The sequence below is a fragment of the Zeugodacus cucurbitae genome, chromosome 2 (genome assembly GCF_028554725.1).
Source record: "Zeugodacus cucurbitae isolate PBARC_wt_2022May chromosome 2, idZeuCucr1.2, whole genome shotgun sequence".
NCBI lineage: Eukaryota > Metazoa > Arthropoda > Insecta > Diptera > Tephritidae > Zeugodacus > Zeugodacus cucurbitae.
Genome location: NC_071667.1, coordinates 76,547,752 through 76,561,096, shown reverse-complemented (window position 1 = coordinate 76,561,096; position 13,345 = coordinate 76,547,752). Strand labels below are relative to the sequence as shown.

The following is a 13,345-nucleotide window of genomic DNA, read 5'->3' as shown; positions in this document are numbered from 1 at the left end:
TAAATCAGAAAATCCAAAAAAATTGTTATACGATTTTAATTTTAATTTTAATTTTAATTTTAATTTTAATTTTAATTTTAATTTTAATTTTAATTTTAATTTTAATTTTAATTTTAATTTTAATTTTAATTTTAATTTTAATTTTAATTTTAATTTTAATTTTAATTTTAATTTTAATTTTAATTTTAATTTTAATTTTAATTTTAATTTTAATTTTAATTTTAATTTTAATTTTAATTTTAATTTTAATTTTAATTTTAATTTTAATTTTAATTTTAATTTTAATTTTAATTTTAATTTTAATTTTAATTTTAATTTTAATTTTAATTTTAATTTTAATTTTAAGTTTAAGTTTAATTTTAATTTTAATTTTAGTTTTAATTTTAATTTTAATTTTAATTTTAATTTTAATTTTAATTTTAATTTTAATTTTAATTTTAATTTTAATTTTAATTTTAATTTTAAGTTTAAGTTTAATTTTAATTTTAATTTTAGTTTTAATTTTAATTTTAATTTTAATTTTAATTTTAATTTTAATTTTAATTTTACCTTTAATTTTAATTTTAATTTTAATTTTAATTTTAATTTTAATTTTAATTTTAATTTTAATTTTAATTTTAATTTTAATTTTAATTCTACTCCAAATCTTTCCTACTGACCTCTCTCTCACTTGGCACTTGGCCATTTCTTGTGACACTAACTCGAGTCCTTACACTTTGCCGATGTTTATCCAAGAAGTTACAGTTAATGTCGTCTATTGTGTCGCCTTCTAAGTACACCACTCCGGCCCACCTCAACTCTTAAGCGTTATTATGTTATTTTGCCGGCAATTTACGTGCCTTCCACTGCTGCCGCACTCGCAATTTACTGCTTTGTATAATATTTGCTTTTCTTATTCGTCGTTAAACATTTGACTACCACAACAACAATAGCAACTACAACAACTATAACGGCAACTTTATTGTTTGTGTTTCTTATTATTAAACAAAATAATTTGTGCTTTTATATGGTCACTTACTTTGCTCAGCCACTCACTCGCTGGTCACTTGCGGCACTCACCTTTTCCAAATGCCTGTCTCCCTCTTCTCACCTCTCCTATGGGTGTTGCCACATTTGCTTTTTGATTGTTCTCTTACTCTCTGTGTTACAGGCGATTTTATTGACATTTGTCAGCTTTTTCCTGCCATCTGCTCTGCACTTGTTTGCCTCACTTGCGCTGCTGGACATCGGCAGATGTTATCCCAGTTTTAGGCTAAACGCAATTTTGCACCCAAATGGTCACACAAATAGCAATTCGACCCATAAACAGAGTATTTAAGTGCTTCGGTGTGAATGTTAGCCACTGTTAATGGTTTAATAAATATCTTTACATCGGCTATTGTACGCACTTAAAGCCATACATACGGATATATGGACTCATATAAACACACATGGCAACGCATAAAATGGCTCATGTGGCATGTAATTACACACACACACACATATATATGTAAGTGTCCAATAAAAGTTGTTGTATGTTGGTCGCCTGCTGGTTGGTGGCTGCCTGGTGTTGTGTAGGAAATGAAATTATTGTCGGAAGCCACAGGTTAATTAGATTAAATTCGCTCCACACACTGGCCGAAGCAGCAGCTTATGAGCTCACTCTCAAGCGTTTGTGTGCGTGCGAGAATTAGGAATTTGGTTGCATTTACTGGTTAAGCCGCCGGCCTCAGCCACGGCTCGGGCTCTAACACAACGCTTGCGGCCACACTTATGCAGAGGTGTAATTTAAATTTTCACAAAGCGTAGCGAAGGCCGAAAGGCATTGCCGAGTTGCTGAGCTGAGTGAATACGGTAAATTTGGTTGGGTAATTAAATTGCGGTGTATTAGTGGAGCATGCAGCAAGCAGCTCGTTGCAACTTTGCTACGAACGAATTGCAGAGTTTTGCTCGATAAAAACTCGACAGTTAACGGTAAATGCTGTTGCAGGCGTTTGTACTCAGTTTTCGTACACGCAACACGCGCCCGTCTAACGATGTTGATGATGCATTGTCAATGCATGCAACACTGTCAGTCACAGTTATAGTTACATATACACACGCACGCACTCTTGGCTTCTATGCAGATTTCAAACTGCTTGTCATGCAACATCGGCGGCGCATTATCGCCGTTGAAGCAAACATTTGCGGCAAGTCGCTACGTTTCGCACTCGTAACTAGGCATTGTGGCATGCAACATTAGTTATGGTTGGCATTCAATTGTTGCCGTCTGCTGTTTTCTTCGGTTTGCCTTCGTGACACCGCCATTCAAAGCGCTTACTTGTCGGTTGCTGTTGTTGGTTGATTGTTGCGGCTGTTGCACCATAAATGTTGCCGCAACCGTTTGCCGCATTGCCGAGTGCTGTTGCATGCGACATACTTAAGCAGTTGCCGTGTGGCACGTGCAAAAGGCAATGGTGCGGAAATGTTTAATGCCCTTTCAACGACTGCATGGAGGGCGCTTCTAACGGATTGGCAGTGAACTAATGGAACGGTTTGCATGGAAACCGGTCTGATGATTGCCGGGAATGATAGACGATTTTGAAGGGGTTTAAGTAAATTTTGAGAAGAATTTAAGTTAGCGTGAAGTGTTTGGTTTCTAAAGTTATTATCGAACTTCCTTCTTTTTTGGTCCAAAAGTAACCTAAAGGGGGGGTAATTTGGAAGTGTCAGATTTTCTCTCTCTCTATTTGAGTCGCTTTTTGGTCCTTCCCTTCATATTATGAAGAATTACGAATTCCCACAAATTGTCAAATTTTACTTTCGAGCTCCTCAATTATATCGTCGTCAAATATGCCTTCGTCTTCCTTCGGGCTTCGTGAAGAGTGAAAGTTGAAAAAAATATTGGGGCCTTACTATATGTTTTTTTTTTTTGAGGCCGCTGAGTTCGAATCCATTTAACCCCATCAGATCAGGGTCTTGACATAACCCCAAAAAAAGAATATGGCTGACAGCGTTTTTATCTTCATCGGATTCGCTTGAAACTCGCTATTTGGGGTTTTTCGGGGTCACGGATTACGAATATGTTACTTTTCAAAAATTAAAAACGTCGGACCAACATGCCTTTATCTTTAAAATGTGTCCGTTTTATTGGTCCGTTATTTTAAATTACGGAATAGAAAAGAGTAAATTCTCATTTATCGGGGATTTTGAATAGTGGGTCAATCGGAAAGGAGGTTAAGTGAAGTCAGGTTAAAGGACGGATCCAATGTATTCTACTTGAATAATTATAGATACCACGTGTCGAGAATGCGCTTTGAGCTTGTTACAAATTTATTGAGACGACTTACAACTGTTTGGGCCAATTCAGCTGGTTCGCCGAAACCGAAAGTGTCTAGATGTCTCGTCTTCCACCATGCAATTATTATTTGCCTCATTGCACGTAAGCAAATTGGACAGCATCCAGTAAGGACTCCTACCATTGCGGCAATGAGAACCTTGCTAAAGGAAGTAGTTTAGTGGACCTCCAATGATCCACACTAGGTCAAAAAGATCTCGTAATCACGTTAAGCACCGCCAACCGTGCTCCACAGATCCAGTGCCAGAACGCGAGAGGACAGTGGGACATCAGCTCCTTCCCAGTCTGATGAGATTGCAGCTACGGCTCCGTAACATGCAAGCTCAACAGCTCTGCAGTATGGAAAGGAAATATGAATATAAAATACTTTATTTAAAAATAAAATACTTTATTCAGAGCAGCACACCAACGGGCACATACCGAAAAGTACAATTAAATATAGTCTTATGCAAAATATTCCATAGTATTTTTTATTGAGGCCCCTCAGGCGTAAAATATTAAATTTAAAAAAATCTCGTCAGCGAGGGCGAACTCATCACGTTCGTGGAAGCGCTGAATTTCTGCGCCTGATAGCATTCCAACATCAGCAAAAGTGATAAAAATGAAAACAAAAGCGTTGCAAAACGTCACACGCCCTTCCCGCCCACAGGCGCCATTTTGACATGGCAGCGAAAACCCCAAACCAAAAAACGCGCACAAAAATGCCAAGCTAAGCAGAAAAAATCGAAGCCAGGCCACGCAATTTCATGATTGACATATTTCGGGCGGCCTACGTGCCACCAAATGCAAAAAACCGAGGCCTGAAGCCACGACAAAGAGCGCTAGTGCCTGTTCAGCGCGCCTCCTTGTTGCACCACCCCAACACTGACGCCAACCATGCGCCTATAGAGTGGCTCATTCAGCTGTACACAAAGCCGCGAACGATGAGCCGCGTGGAACCATAGGCGTTGCCGCAGCCGCAGCCACAGCCGCTGACGATGTCATTGTTGATGTTGCACCGTTGACTGGTATCTCGTCAAGGACATATGGCATATGATGGCCTATTTTTTCCCATAGCATTTTTGTTATTGTTGTTACTGTGTTTTTTTTAGTTTCCTATCACAGTTATAGGCAATCAGCCTGAGCAGGTGGACAAGTCGTTGTTGCCGCATCTGCAAGTTTGCGTTTGCAACGCTGTGAGTCTCTCTCTTTCTTTCTGTGTGTGTGTCGTATGTTTGTTGGTTGCGTGAAAATCGCGAAGCTCATCAAAAGAATTCATAGCTGCCAGGTTTCGCTAATTGACTTGATCATTGGTGCGTGTCACTGGATGACTACTACAGTGCCTTCATCAATTTTTGTGTACATTGGCATGACTGAGTGTATGTGTGTGTTTTCCTCTGAACTCTCTGCCTACCTGCCACCCAATGCCAGCACTCATTGATGACGTCTAGTTGTTCCAGTTGTGTATGGAACTGCAAGCAAATTGCAAGTGTCCAAGTAGTTGTGTGGCATGTGGCAACAAAGTGAAAAGTGAGGCGAATTGGCGACGAATGTGGTGGTGTTGGTGGCATTGCGAAAAGTGTGACAAGTGTGTACCAATTACTGACATGCCGAGTTGCTTGTTGCACACGCTACAAATGTATCATTGATAAAAGAGTTTGTGACAGTTAGAGCGCACGAAGTGAGTACGGCAATATGCTAAGGTGAAGTGTTGCTGCTGCCGCGTGGTTTCTATTTCTTATTGGGGGGAACCGTAGTTAGGTCAAGTAAAAATTGCATGCAATAACGATGCTAATGGCTGAACTAAAGTCGGTTGCTGTTTGTTGTGGTTCCACACACTTGATCTCATAAAGCACTCATGGAAATGAGAAGATCTTAATTTGAGCCCAGCGTTTACTTAGACTGAATGGAGGTGCTCTAAAAGAAGTTAACTTTACTTTTCTTGCAAAAACATTATTTTTTATTCAGGGGCCAGTGTATTCTGTATTCCGAAGTAATGATAATACTCGGCTTAAGACGGGATTTGATATAAGTTATGGTAAAAAGAAATCGATTATTTTTTCATTGGAGGTCTCATTTAGCAGACTTAGAAAGAATGGATTTAAGCGAAACAGGCACCGTTTCCTTTAACAACTTGTTAATATTTCGAAAATAATTTCATAATACCACTCTTTTAGAAACCCTCGTTGTTGTTGTCAAAAAACTGGAACAGTCGTTTTCACAAGCTTATCTTGAGGCGAAGCTTTCATCAGCAAAATCATTCGCCATAGTCAAGAACAGATCACTTGGTTCGAGGACCGGCCTATTAGTTGGATGCATAAGAAACCCCCAACCGAGTTCTGGGAGCTTCTGTCGGGTCACTGCAGATGAGTTTGTCCTTGCATTGAGCTAATAGAAGACAACTCCTCTCCTATTGACCAAATCTGTCCACTTCTGGGTTTCCGTAGGAGAACAGTAGTAACATAGATTCCTTGTCTTTGACCCTCGATCCTGGTATTCAGAGTTGCATACGCTGTTAATAGTCATTATTAGAGCGATTACCTGGTAGTTGTTTGAAGGGCAAAGTTTAAGGCTAATTGTCATTGAGGTCATCTAACGGTAGTCCGAGTAAACGGAATGTTTCGACAGGGTCGGGCCAAAGGGAGGGTGGAGTCGATAATGTTAGGGGAGTCGATTTCGTTGGACCTGCAAAGAGGTGGTTACTGTCATCCGGGGACTCATCTACGCAAGATGTGTGCTTTATATGTCGCGGTCCAGTCTGAATAAGTAGGAATTTAACCCTTTCGCGGACACGTCGGCATAATCCGACACAACGAATGGCTTAAATTGGACACGTCGGTATATGCTGACATAGAAAAAATGAAATAGGACATGTCGGCTGTGTCCGACGTCGAGCATATCCGGCGTGTCCCTATAACAAATCAAAATCCCTAACTAGGACACCTCGGTGTATGTCGACATACTATATTTTTTTTGTTTTGAGTAAAAATTAAATATTCAATAAACCATAAACCCAAAACTGAAATCGGAATTCCATTATCGGTTTTATAAGCCAAATAAATGCATGTGTCATTCTGATAACATTTACTAAATTTCGTGTGCCCGCGAAAGGGTTAATCTGCTAAAGTACCCAGAACGAATTTGTGCGAGGGTCACTCTGATTTCGCGAGGCAATGGGTGGTGGTTTGGACTCCAAGAACGCAATTCAGTGGAAGGAAGTCTAGAACGGTGTTGATGGCTTCGCTGTGAATTTGCATTTAAGGCATTTCTGAAGTTGTTTGCGTCCTAAGCTTGGTCCGCGTATTGTGAGATCTCGTCAAGTTAATCTAAGAATGAGCTCTTGATGCTTCTGGCAGGCAATTCCGATTTTGTTTCAAAGAGCTAACTGCAGCGATGATTTCAACGAAAGTGTTAAAAGTTCTCATTGCGCTTTCTTGAATTTCACAAAGAACGCGCACGCAGTTTATGACGCCAATTAAAAGGATAAAATGCGTAAATTAAGCATTCATCATTGAGAGTTGCCAACATTTGCTGAGACGCTTATACACTCACCAATTTTCGCACGAAACATTAATTCTGGTTTATAAATCAGGCATATATATATATATCTACGTGGCAGAACTTCTTCACTCCACCAAAAACCCAGCAGTTCCTCTTAGTTATTACCTGAAAATTACAATTTTATGCTGCAGACTATCAAGCAGACTACGCAAGCATTTCGCTTAACACGATTTAATATTCTAACTTATGCAAAACCGTAAGCAGAACGTTGAAGTGCGCAACTGAAGCGTACGGAATGAAAAAGTGAAGGGAACACACTGCTACCGTTACACATGCTGCTTGCAACAGCAGCTCACAGCTGAAACGCCATCACATTTTAGCAATTAAACTTTCGCAACTAGTGGCGTACAGCACGTACTCGACTCGACTACACGACTGCTCATTTACATACATAGCACCGTGCGCCAGAGCCGACATCATTTTAATTTATAAAATAAGAGTGATGGCTTAAAATGCAAACTTTACAACTAAGTGTTGCACTTGGCTTTATCGTCTTCGCTGTGCTGCATTGCGTTGGTTTGTTTTTCTTTGCTTTTTCTTTGCTTTTTCTTCTGCACTTTTCTTGTTTTTGTTGTTGTTTGCCAAGTTGGCGGTGTTTGCAACAGCGCGCGGCTTGCCAGAAATGCCAATTTTGCAAGTTGAACGTCAACGCCACGTGCTGCTATGCATTGCCTTGCACCAGCACCCACTAATCAACCCCCACACCACGCCACTCCACTCCGCCTCTGGTGGCTGCCACCGTTGCAGGCGTTGCATCAATCCGTTATTTGCATTTTCCTATTTACATTCAGTGGAAAGTCGCAATTTTTTAACCAGCTGCCAGCACCCGCACACCCCTCTTCCCTCTTTTTTGTTGTCGGTCAGCGTGGTTTTGCTCGCTGCTCCGTCATGGCTTGTCCGCTTAACGGTCCGTTTGCGCTGCTGTTCGCCGCCACCGCCCACCACACTCCGTTGTTACGTTGTTGGGCTGACCATTTACGCGTCTATTTTGTATGCAAAACGATTTATTGCTTTTCCGAATGACTTTCGACCAAAGTTTTTAGGTCGTTCCTCATACGCCATGGCGGTGGCCAGAACCATAAAACTCAGCTCAAGCTGAGCGAATGTGGCGTGTGCGTTCAGTTCGTTGCGCTGTGTCGCCTTCCTGTTCTTGTGTGTGCGTGTTGCACATGTCCGTGCGCGTGCATTTGCATAACCTCTCGTCTCCCTTCAGCCCCCTCTCATCAACTAAACCCAAGCGCTGCGCTGCGTTGCCATGCTACCATGTATTGTTGTTGTCATTGCCATGCGCTGCATTGTTTTTGTTGTTGTTGCAGGCTATGTTCGCTCGTTCGCTATGCGTTAATCCTTGTCGTGGTGTATATCACGGTAACTTTACATAACGGAAATCAATATTTTCCTCGAGTTAGTCGGTTCGTTGGCTTAGTTCGTTGATTTTTTCGCTCTCCTCCTCTCTTTCACAGCTGCCAACAACAAGCATTCTTTTTCTACTTTCTGTTTGTTACTGACATCCTTCCTTCCTGACTTCCTGTGTGTCCAGTGTCACGCGCTGCCATGTTGCCACGCTGCCTTGGTGCGCTCGGTGTCACCAGTGTCGGCTGGTGTTTGCTCTGACATTAACTCTGCCATAAGCACAAATGGTTAGCTATTCACATTGTTGTTATTGTTGTTGCTCGGTGCGGTTGCTTTTGTTGGCCGGCAAGGCGTATAAATCGCAATATGCAAACTTTGGACAGGACAGGAGTCCTGCGTCCTGCATCCTTGGTGTGACTTGGTGCGCCTTGGCGAGCGCGTTGTGTATGTCGAGTTGTCTGCTGTCAGCTCGCTCTTTAAATGCGCACACATGCGCTTATATGTGTGTTCGTTTGTGTGCCTGCGTGTTTGCCTCAGCCATGATTATGTCTAATAGATGTCTAAGTCAATCGTTGTTTAAACGTTTGACATGTGCTTGACTTGACGCAGACACACAAGTGCCCGGGTAATAATTTGCAGCACTTATTGTCTGATTGCAAGCGATTTGTTACACCGCATATGTGGACTTGGGTGCTTGTTCATGTTGCCATTGACGTTGCGTAGTTGCCAACGTTATGAGCTTTAGGTTGTTTTTTCTTTGGTCTAAGGAATGTGTGTTGAAAACCTCCCGGCGCGTTATGAGAAAAAGGATATGCATGGATGTATGTTTGACGTAAATTGTTTACACTTGTAATTTTGAATATAGTGAACAATTTTCAACAATATTTTCTTTGTTTTCATTACAGATACATCACTTCTTGATTGGTTCGCGGAAGTGCTACTATCAGCTGTTTTAAGGTGAGTAAAATTATAAAAAAATAATTTTGATTATGATATATTTGAGTAATTTGTTTATATTTTTTTCAAAGAAGTTTGACTCTGACTAAAAGAGTTATTATATTCTATATATACTCATACATATATATTTCTTTTAGTAAGATGAGCTAAGCCTCCAACTAAAAAAATAATTTCGCTCTTAAAATTCGTGTGAAATACTGTCATCCAAAAGCATGACTACTAGGACTACGTGAGGGCACCCCATCTGATATGGCTAAGGACCATAGCTGGTCTATGAGTGGCCAATTGGTCTATTAGACTAACCTAACATAACCTATATGAATCCGTAAAGCTGTTGTTGCTGCGAAAGAAGCATCTTTGCAATACAGCTCGTGATATTCCTTTCGGCTATCAATGTATATTACTAATATCCTCTAAGTCCACGCACTACTATGGCTACAACAGCCAAAGCACATTGTTAGAATCATATAAAATTTGCTAAATCGCTCAAACTGAATGTATTTTCTTTCTTCCTATTTCAAAGATATTGAAATGTTTCAATCATTCAAATTCAGTGGTTGTTATCAAGCGCTCATTCTTCTTCATACTAATTCTCAGTTATTCTTCATTTCTATCTTCGTTTCTCTTTTGTTATATTTAGTTTTATTCATCGCCTTTTAGTATGCACCAAATGAGTCTTTAGACTATTTTAGACCTAATCAGCTTTTGTGATCAGTAAGGATCATCCAACCCTCATTCCTTATTTGTTACTAGCGATCCTTACCGTTCCTTCCTATTGAACGATTTTGAAACCTTAAACACTAAATCGCGAGTCCTATCAATTTAAAATATGTATTCATAATTAGCGTTTTACACAGCCAAATTAATTGATCAATCAAAATTTTTATTGAGAAACTCTTTTTTGCCCTTCATACTTCCGGCTAATAGATAACCCATCAGGTTTGTTTTTGTTTTTCATAAGAAGTTTCATAAGATTGATTGCTATTTTTTGCAGCGACATCTACCGTGGAGTAGTATTAATGCTATTTTATAAAAATAATACAGCCAATCGCAATCGTAAATCGATCTTAATCAGCGTTTTGATCGAGCTGAGGCCATTTATTGATCAATTAACTCCTGGGTAAGAAGGCTATAAAATTGTGTTCATAGTGCCCCTCTGACTACTTGAGAATCATATGATTTGCTCACACAACCCTTTAATATATTTCACGCTGATTCGGGAATTTAAATTTTTCCTTTTCTCCTAGCTCAAAAATATTCAGTAGAGTAGAGAAATAGGTATGGGTCTATGATAAAAACATATTGCCTACCTTTAGGCGCTTAGCCAAATTAATAAAAATTGGAATTTACATATTAGCAAAGTTCCATACGTAATCCATTTACGAGGATTTAGCTTATCAGTTATGTTATTTGTAGTAATAAGAAAACATACTTTAATTGTTCCTGAGAAAAAATTTGGGTACCAGTATTCGGTGTTGAGTAATTGAAGATTTTTGAATAATATTTGCGTGAATTTTCGATTTCTCTATGCCAAAACTTAAAGAAAGTTCCTAAATTTTAGTATTTATACAAACAACGCACTTGCTTCACTGATTTGTGGAAGTCTTATACCAATAACCATATATAATACTTTGATTTAGGTTTCTAGTTAATTATGATTCTCGGTTGATTAATTATTAGTAAAGATTAATATTTTTAATTACACAGTCGGCATACACGAAGCTCAAACCATCTCATGCATTTTTATTCGATTAGCTAATATCATAATATACAAGGTACGTTCAAAAAATAACGGGAATTTTCGTTTTTTTTTTTAATTTCTCATACGTCTTCATTAATGTTGCCGCCTTCAAAACAGGCCCCCATTCGATATTATGCACTTACTGCAATTGATTGCTAATTTGGACTTTTAGAAAAAAATTCTGTTATTTTTTGAACACTTCTCGTACAATGAAACAGAGCTCATAACTGAAAGCAGTCGGTCTTATCTAAGCGGAGTGAATTTCAACTAATATGGGTTCAATGATAATAAATTCTTATCTTTAGTTACTTAACTATACAACAACAACTATAAAGCAGACCCGTTTTCAACTTACTAGTAAGACCCCTATTGAACTTTTTAGACCACTCTTTCACCATTACAATTCAATTAAGTGCCACAAAACCAGTAGTTAGCGCCACCTGCACTCTTCCATATTCGCAACTGTTGAGAATGAGTTCAGGTAAACGCTCATGTAATAACTACTAACCCAATTAGAGGCCCATGCTTTAGGGCGCATCTACTTATATATGCATGTGTGTGGTTAAGCAGACAATCTCGTGTCGCAAATTTATTGGACTAAAAACATTTTGATGCACTCCGAAAGTTTAGCCAAAGACGAAATAAATTGCACAAAAGAAAGTCAAAAGTCAATATATGTAGGCCGACAAGCAGAATCACCTGCCTGGCACATATGAAATAGTAGTAGAGTTGGTCGAACAGCAGTGGCAGTGGTAGTGGCAGTAGCCAAAAACACACACGCACACGAAAAGCCGCATAACATAAAGAATCGAAAGCAGCCGCACAACATAAAATATAAACTTTGACACCCGACGCATTTGCTGCTGCTGCTGTTGATGCCCCGAAAGCATCTAAACTCACACTGCAATGCAGCAGCAAGCAGCTCAAATGTCTACATACTCGTATAAGCAGGCACACGCAGGCCACACACATCAATTGTGGCACATTTACACTTATGCGCCTATTACACATTCGTATGTATGTATGTATGTATGTATGTATGTGTGTCTGTGTGTCTGTGTGTTAAGTTCCTGCCGTCTAATATTGCCTACTCCCCGGCTGATCATAAATTTAAGTACCGCAAATCAAATTCAATTGTGTGAGAGCAGTGAAATCCCCGCTTGATTTGAGCGTCGCACCCGTCGGCCTTCTGCCTATAGCAGCCACAGCAACAACAACAACAGCAGCAGTAGCACTCACATGCTGCAATGCCAAACTCAAATTACAACAAATTCTCGCCTCCAAACGTTTAAAACCGAAATTGCCATATAAATGAAGTACTTACGATCATTGTATGCTGAAGCCGTATATGTAGACTAGAGAGCAGCGCCGCCGCCGACGGGTTAGCGCTGTGTAGAGTGGGTGTGCTGGTTAAGAGGTAACAAAGTTTGCTGGCATACGCTCCACATAAAATTGAGTGCCAAAAATTGTTAAATGGGGCGTACATGAAAACTAAATTCACACAAACACACACAGCCACACACCCGTCGCTTGCCAGCGGTCATATGCGCATGTGTGTCTGTGTATGCCTGTGTGCTTGTGCTGTAACTGCATTGTAAGAGGCCTTGCTCTAATGAAAGGCCGAATGAATTTTTAAATTTTGCGCTGTGCCAACGGGAGCCACAATATATTTTTCTTGTTCTCGTTTTATGTTGCTGTTCACACTTAGCTGGCTAAGCAACAGACGGTACGGTTGTGCCAGCAGCAGTGAACAACATGGGGTCGATGAGTGGGTTGAAGTTACAGTGTGTCAGATGGGTGTAGGTTACTGGAGTTCAAAAGTCATAAAAAGGATTAATAAGGAATAAGAACCCTAAGGTAGACGTTTCCCCAGCCTATCGATGGTTCGGGTTCCGACGTAATCTGAGCGAACCTGGAATAAGATCGGTTTAAAAAGGTAATCTCTTCTATAGAAATAAAACAACAACTTCAACGATCGGCTGTTCAGGGCTTCTACCCTCATATTATCGGTGTTCATTCCAGTAGATGAGTAAAAATTTGGCTTGATCTTGTCCTCATACACAAAAGCGATGTTCTTCTTGAGACAGAATCTAAGCTAAAATGCGTAGTTTGGATGATGTTCATTACCTAATTATGATGATCCTAAGGGTCGCTTCGGTGTATCTCACAGTTTTTTTGAGATATATTTGTTTTATACTATCGCAACAAAGTTGCTAAGAGAGCATTATAGTTTTGTTCACATAACGGTTGTTTGTAACACCCAAAACTAAACGAGTTAGATATAGGGTTATATATACCAAAGTGATCAGGGTGAAGAGTTGAAGGTGAAGCTGTAACTTGAGTAAAAATTAAGATATTTTGATGAAACTTGGCACACTTGTTTCTTAGCACAATAGGACGGCTCTTACTTGTTTTCCATTAAAACTATACTGGAATGG

General features: G+C 39.5%; 1 protein-coding gene across 3 annotated transcripts in view; it reads left to right on the top strand.

Moving 5' to 3' along the window:
* The window catches only part of LOC105211322 (hemicentin-1), a 428,984-nt gene that overhangs the window by 54,530 nt on the left and 361,109 nt on the right, over nucleotides 1–13,345 (top strand). For all 3 annotated transcript variants that reach the window (XM_054227746.1, XM_054227750.1, XM_054227748.1), the window contains exon 3: nucleotides 9,115–9,166. The gene's annotated coding sequence lies outside the window, so the exon portion shown is untranslated. The remainder of the gene's footprint in view (nucleotides 1–9,114; nucleotides 9,167–13,345) is intronic.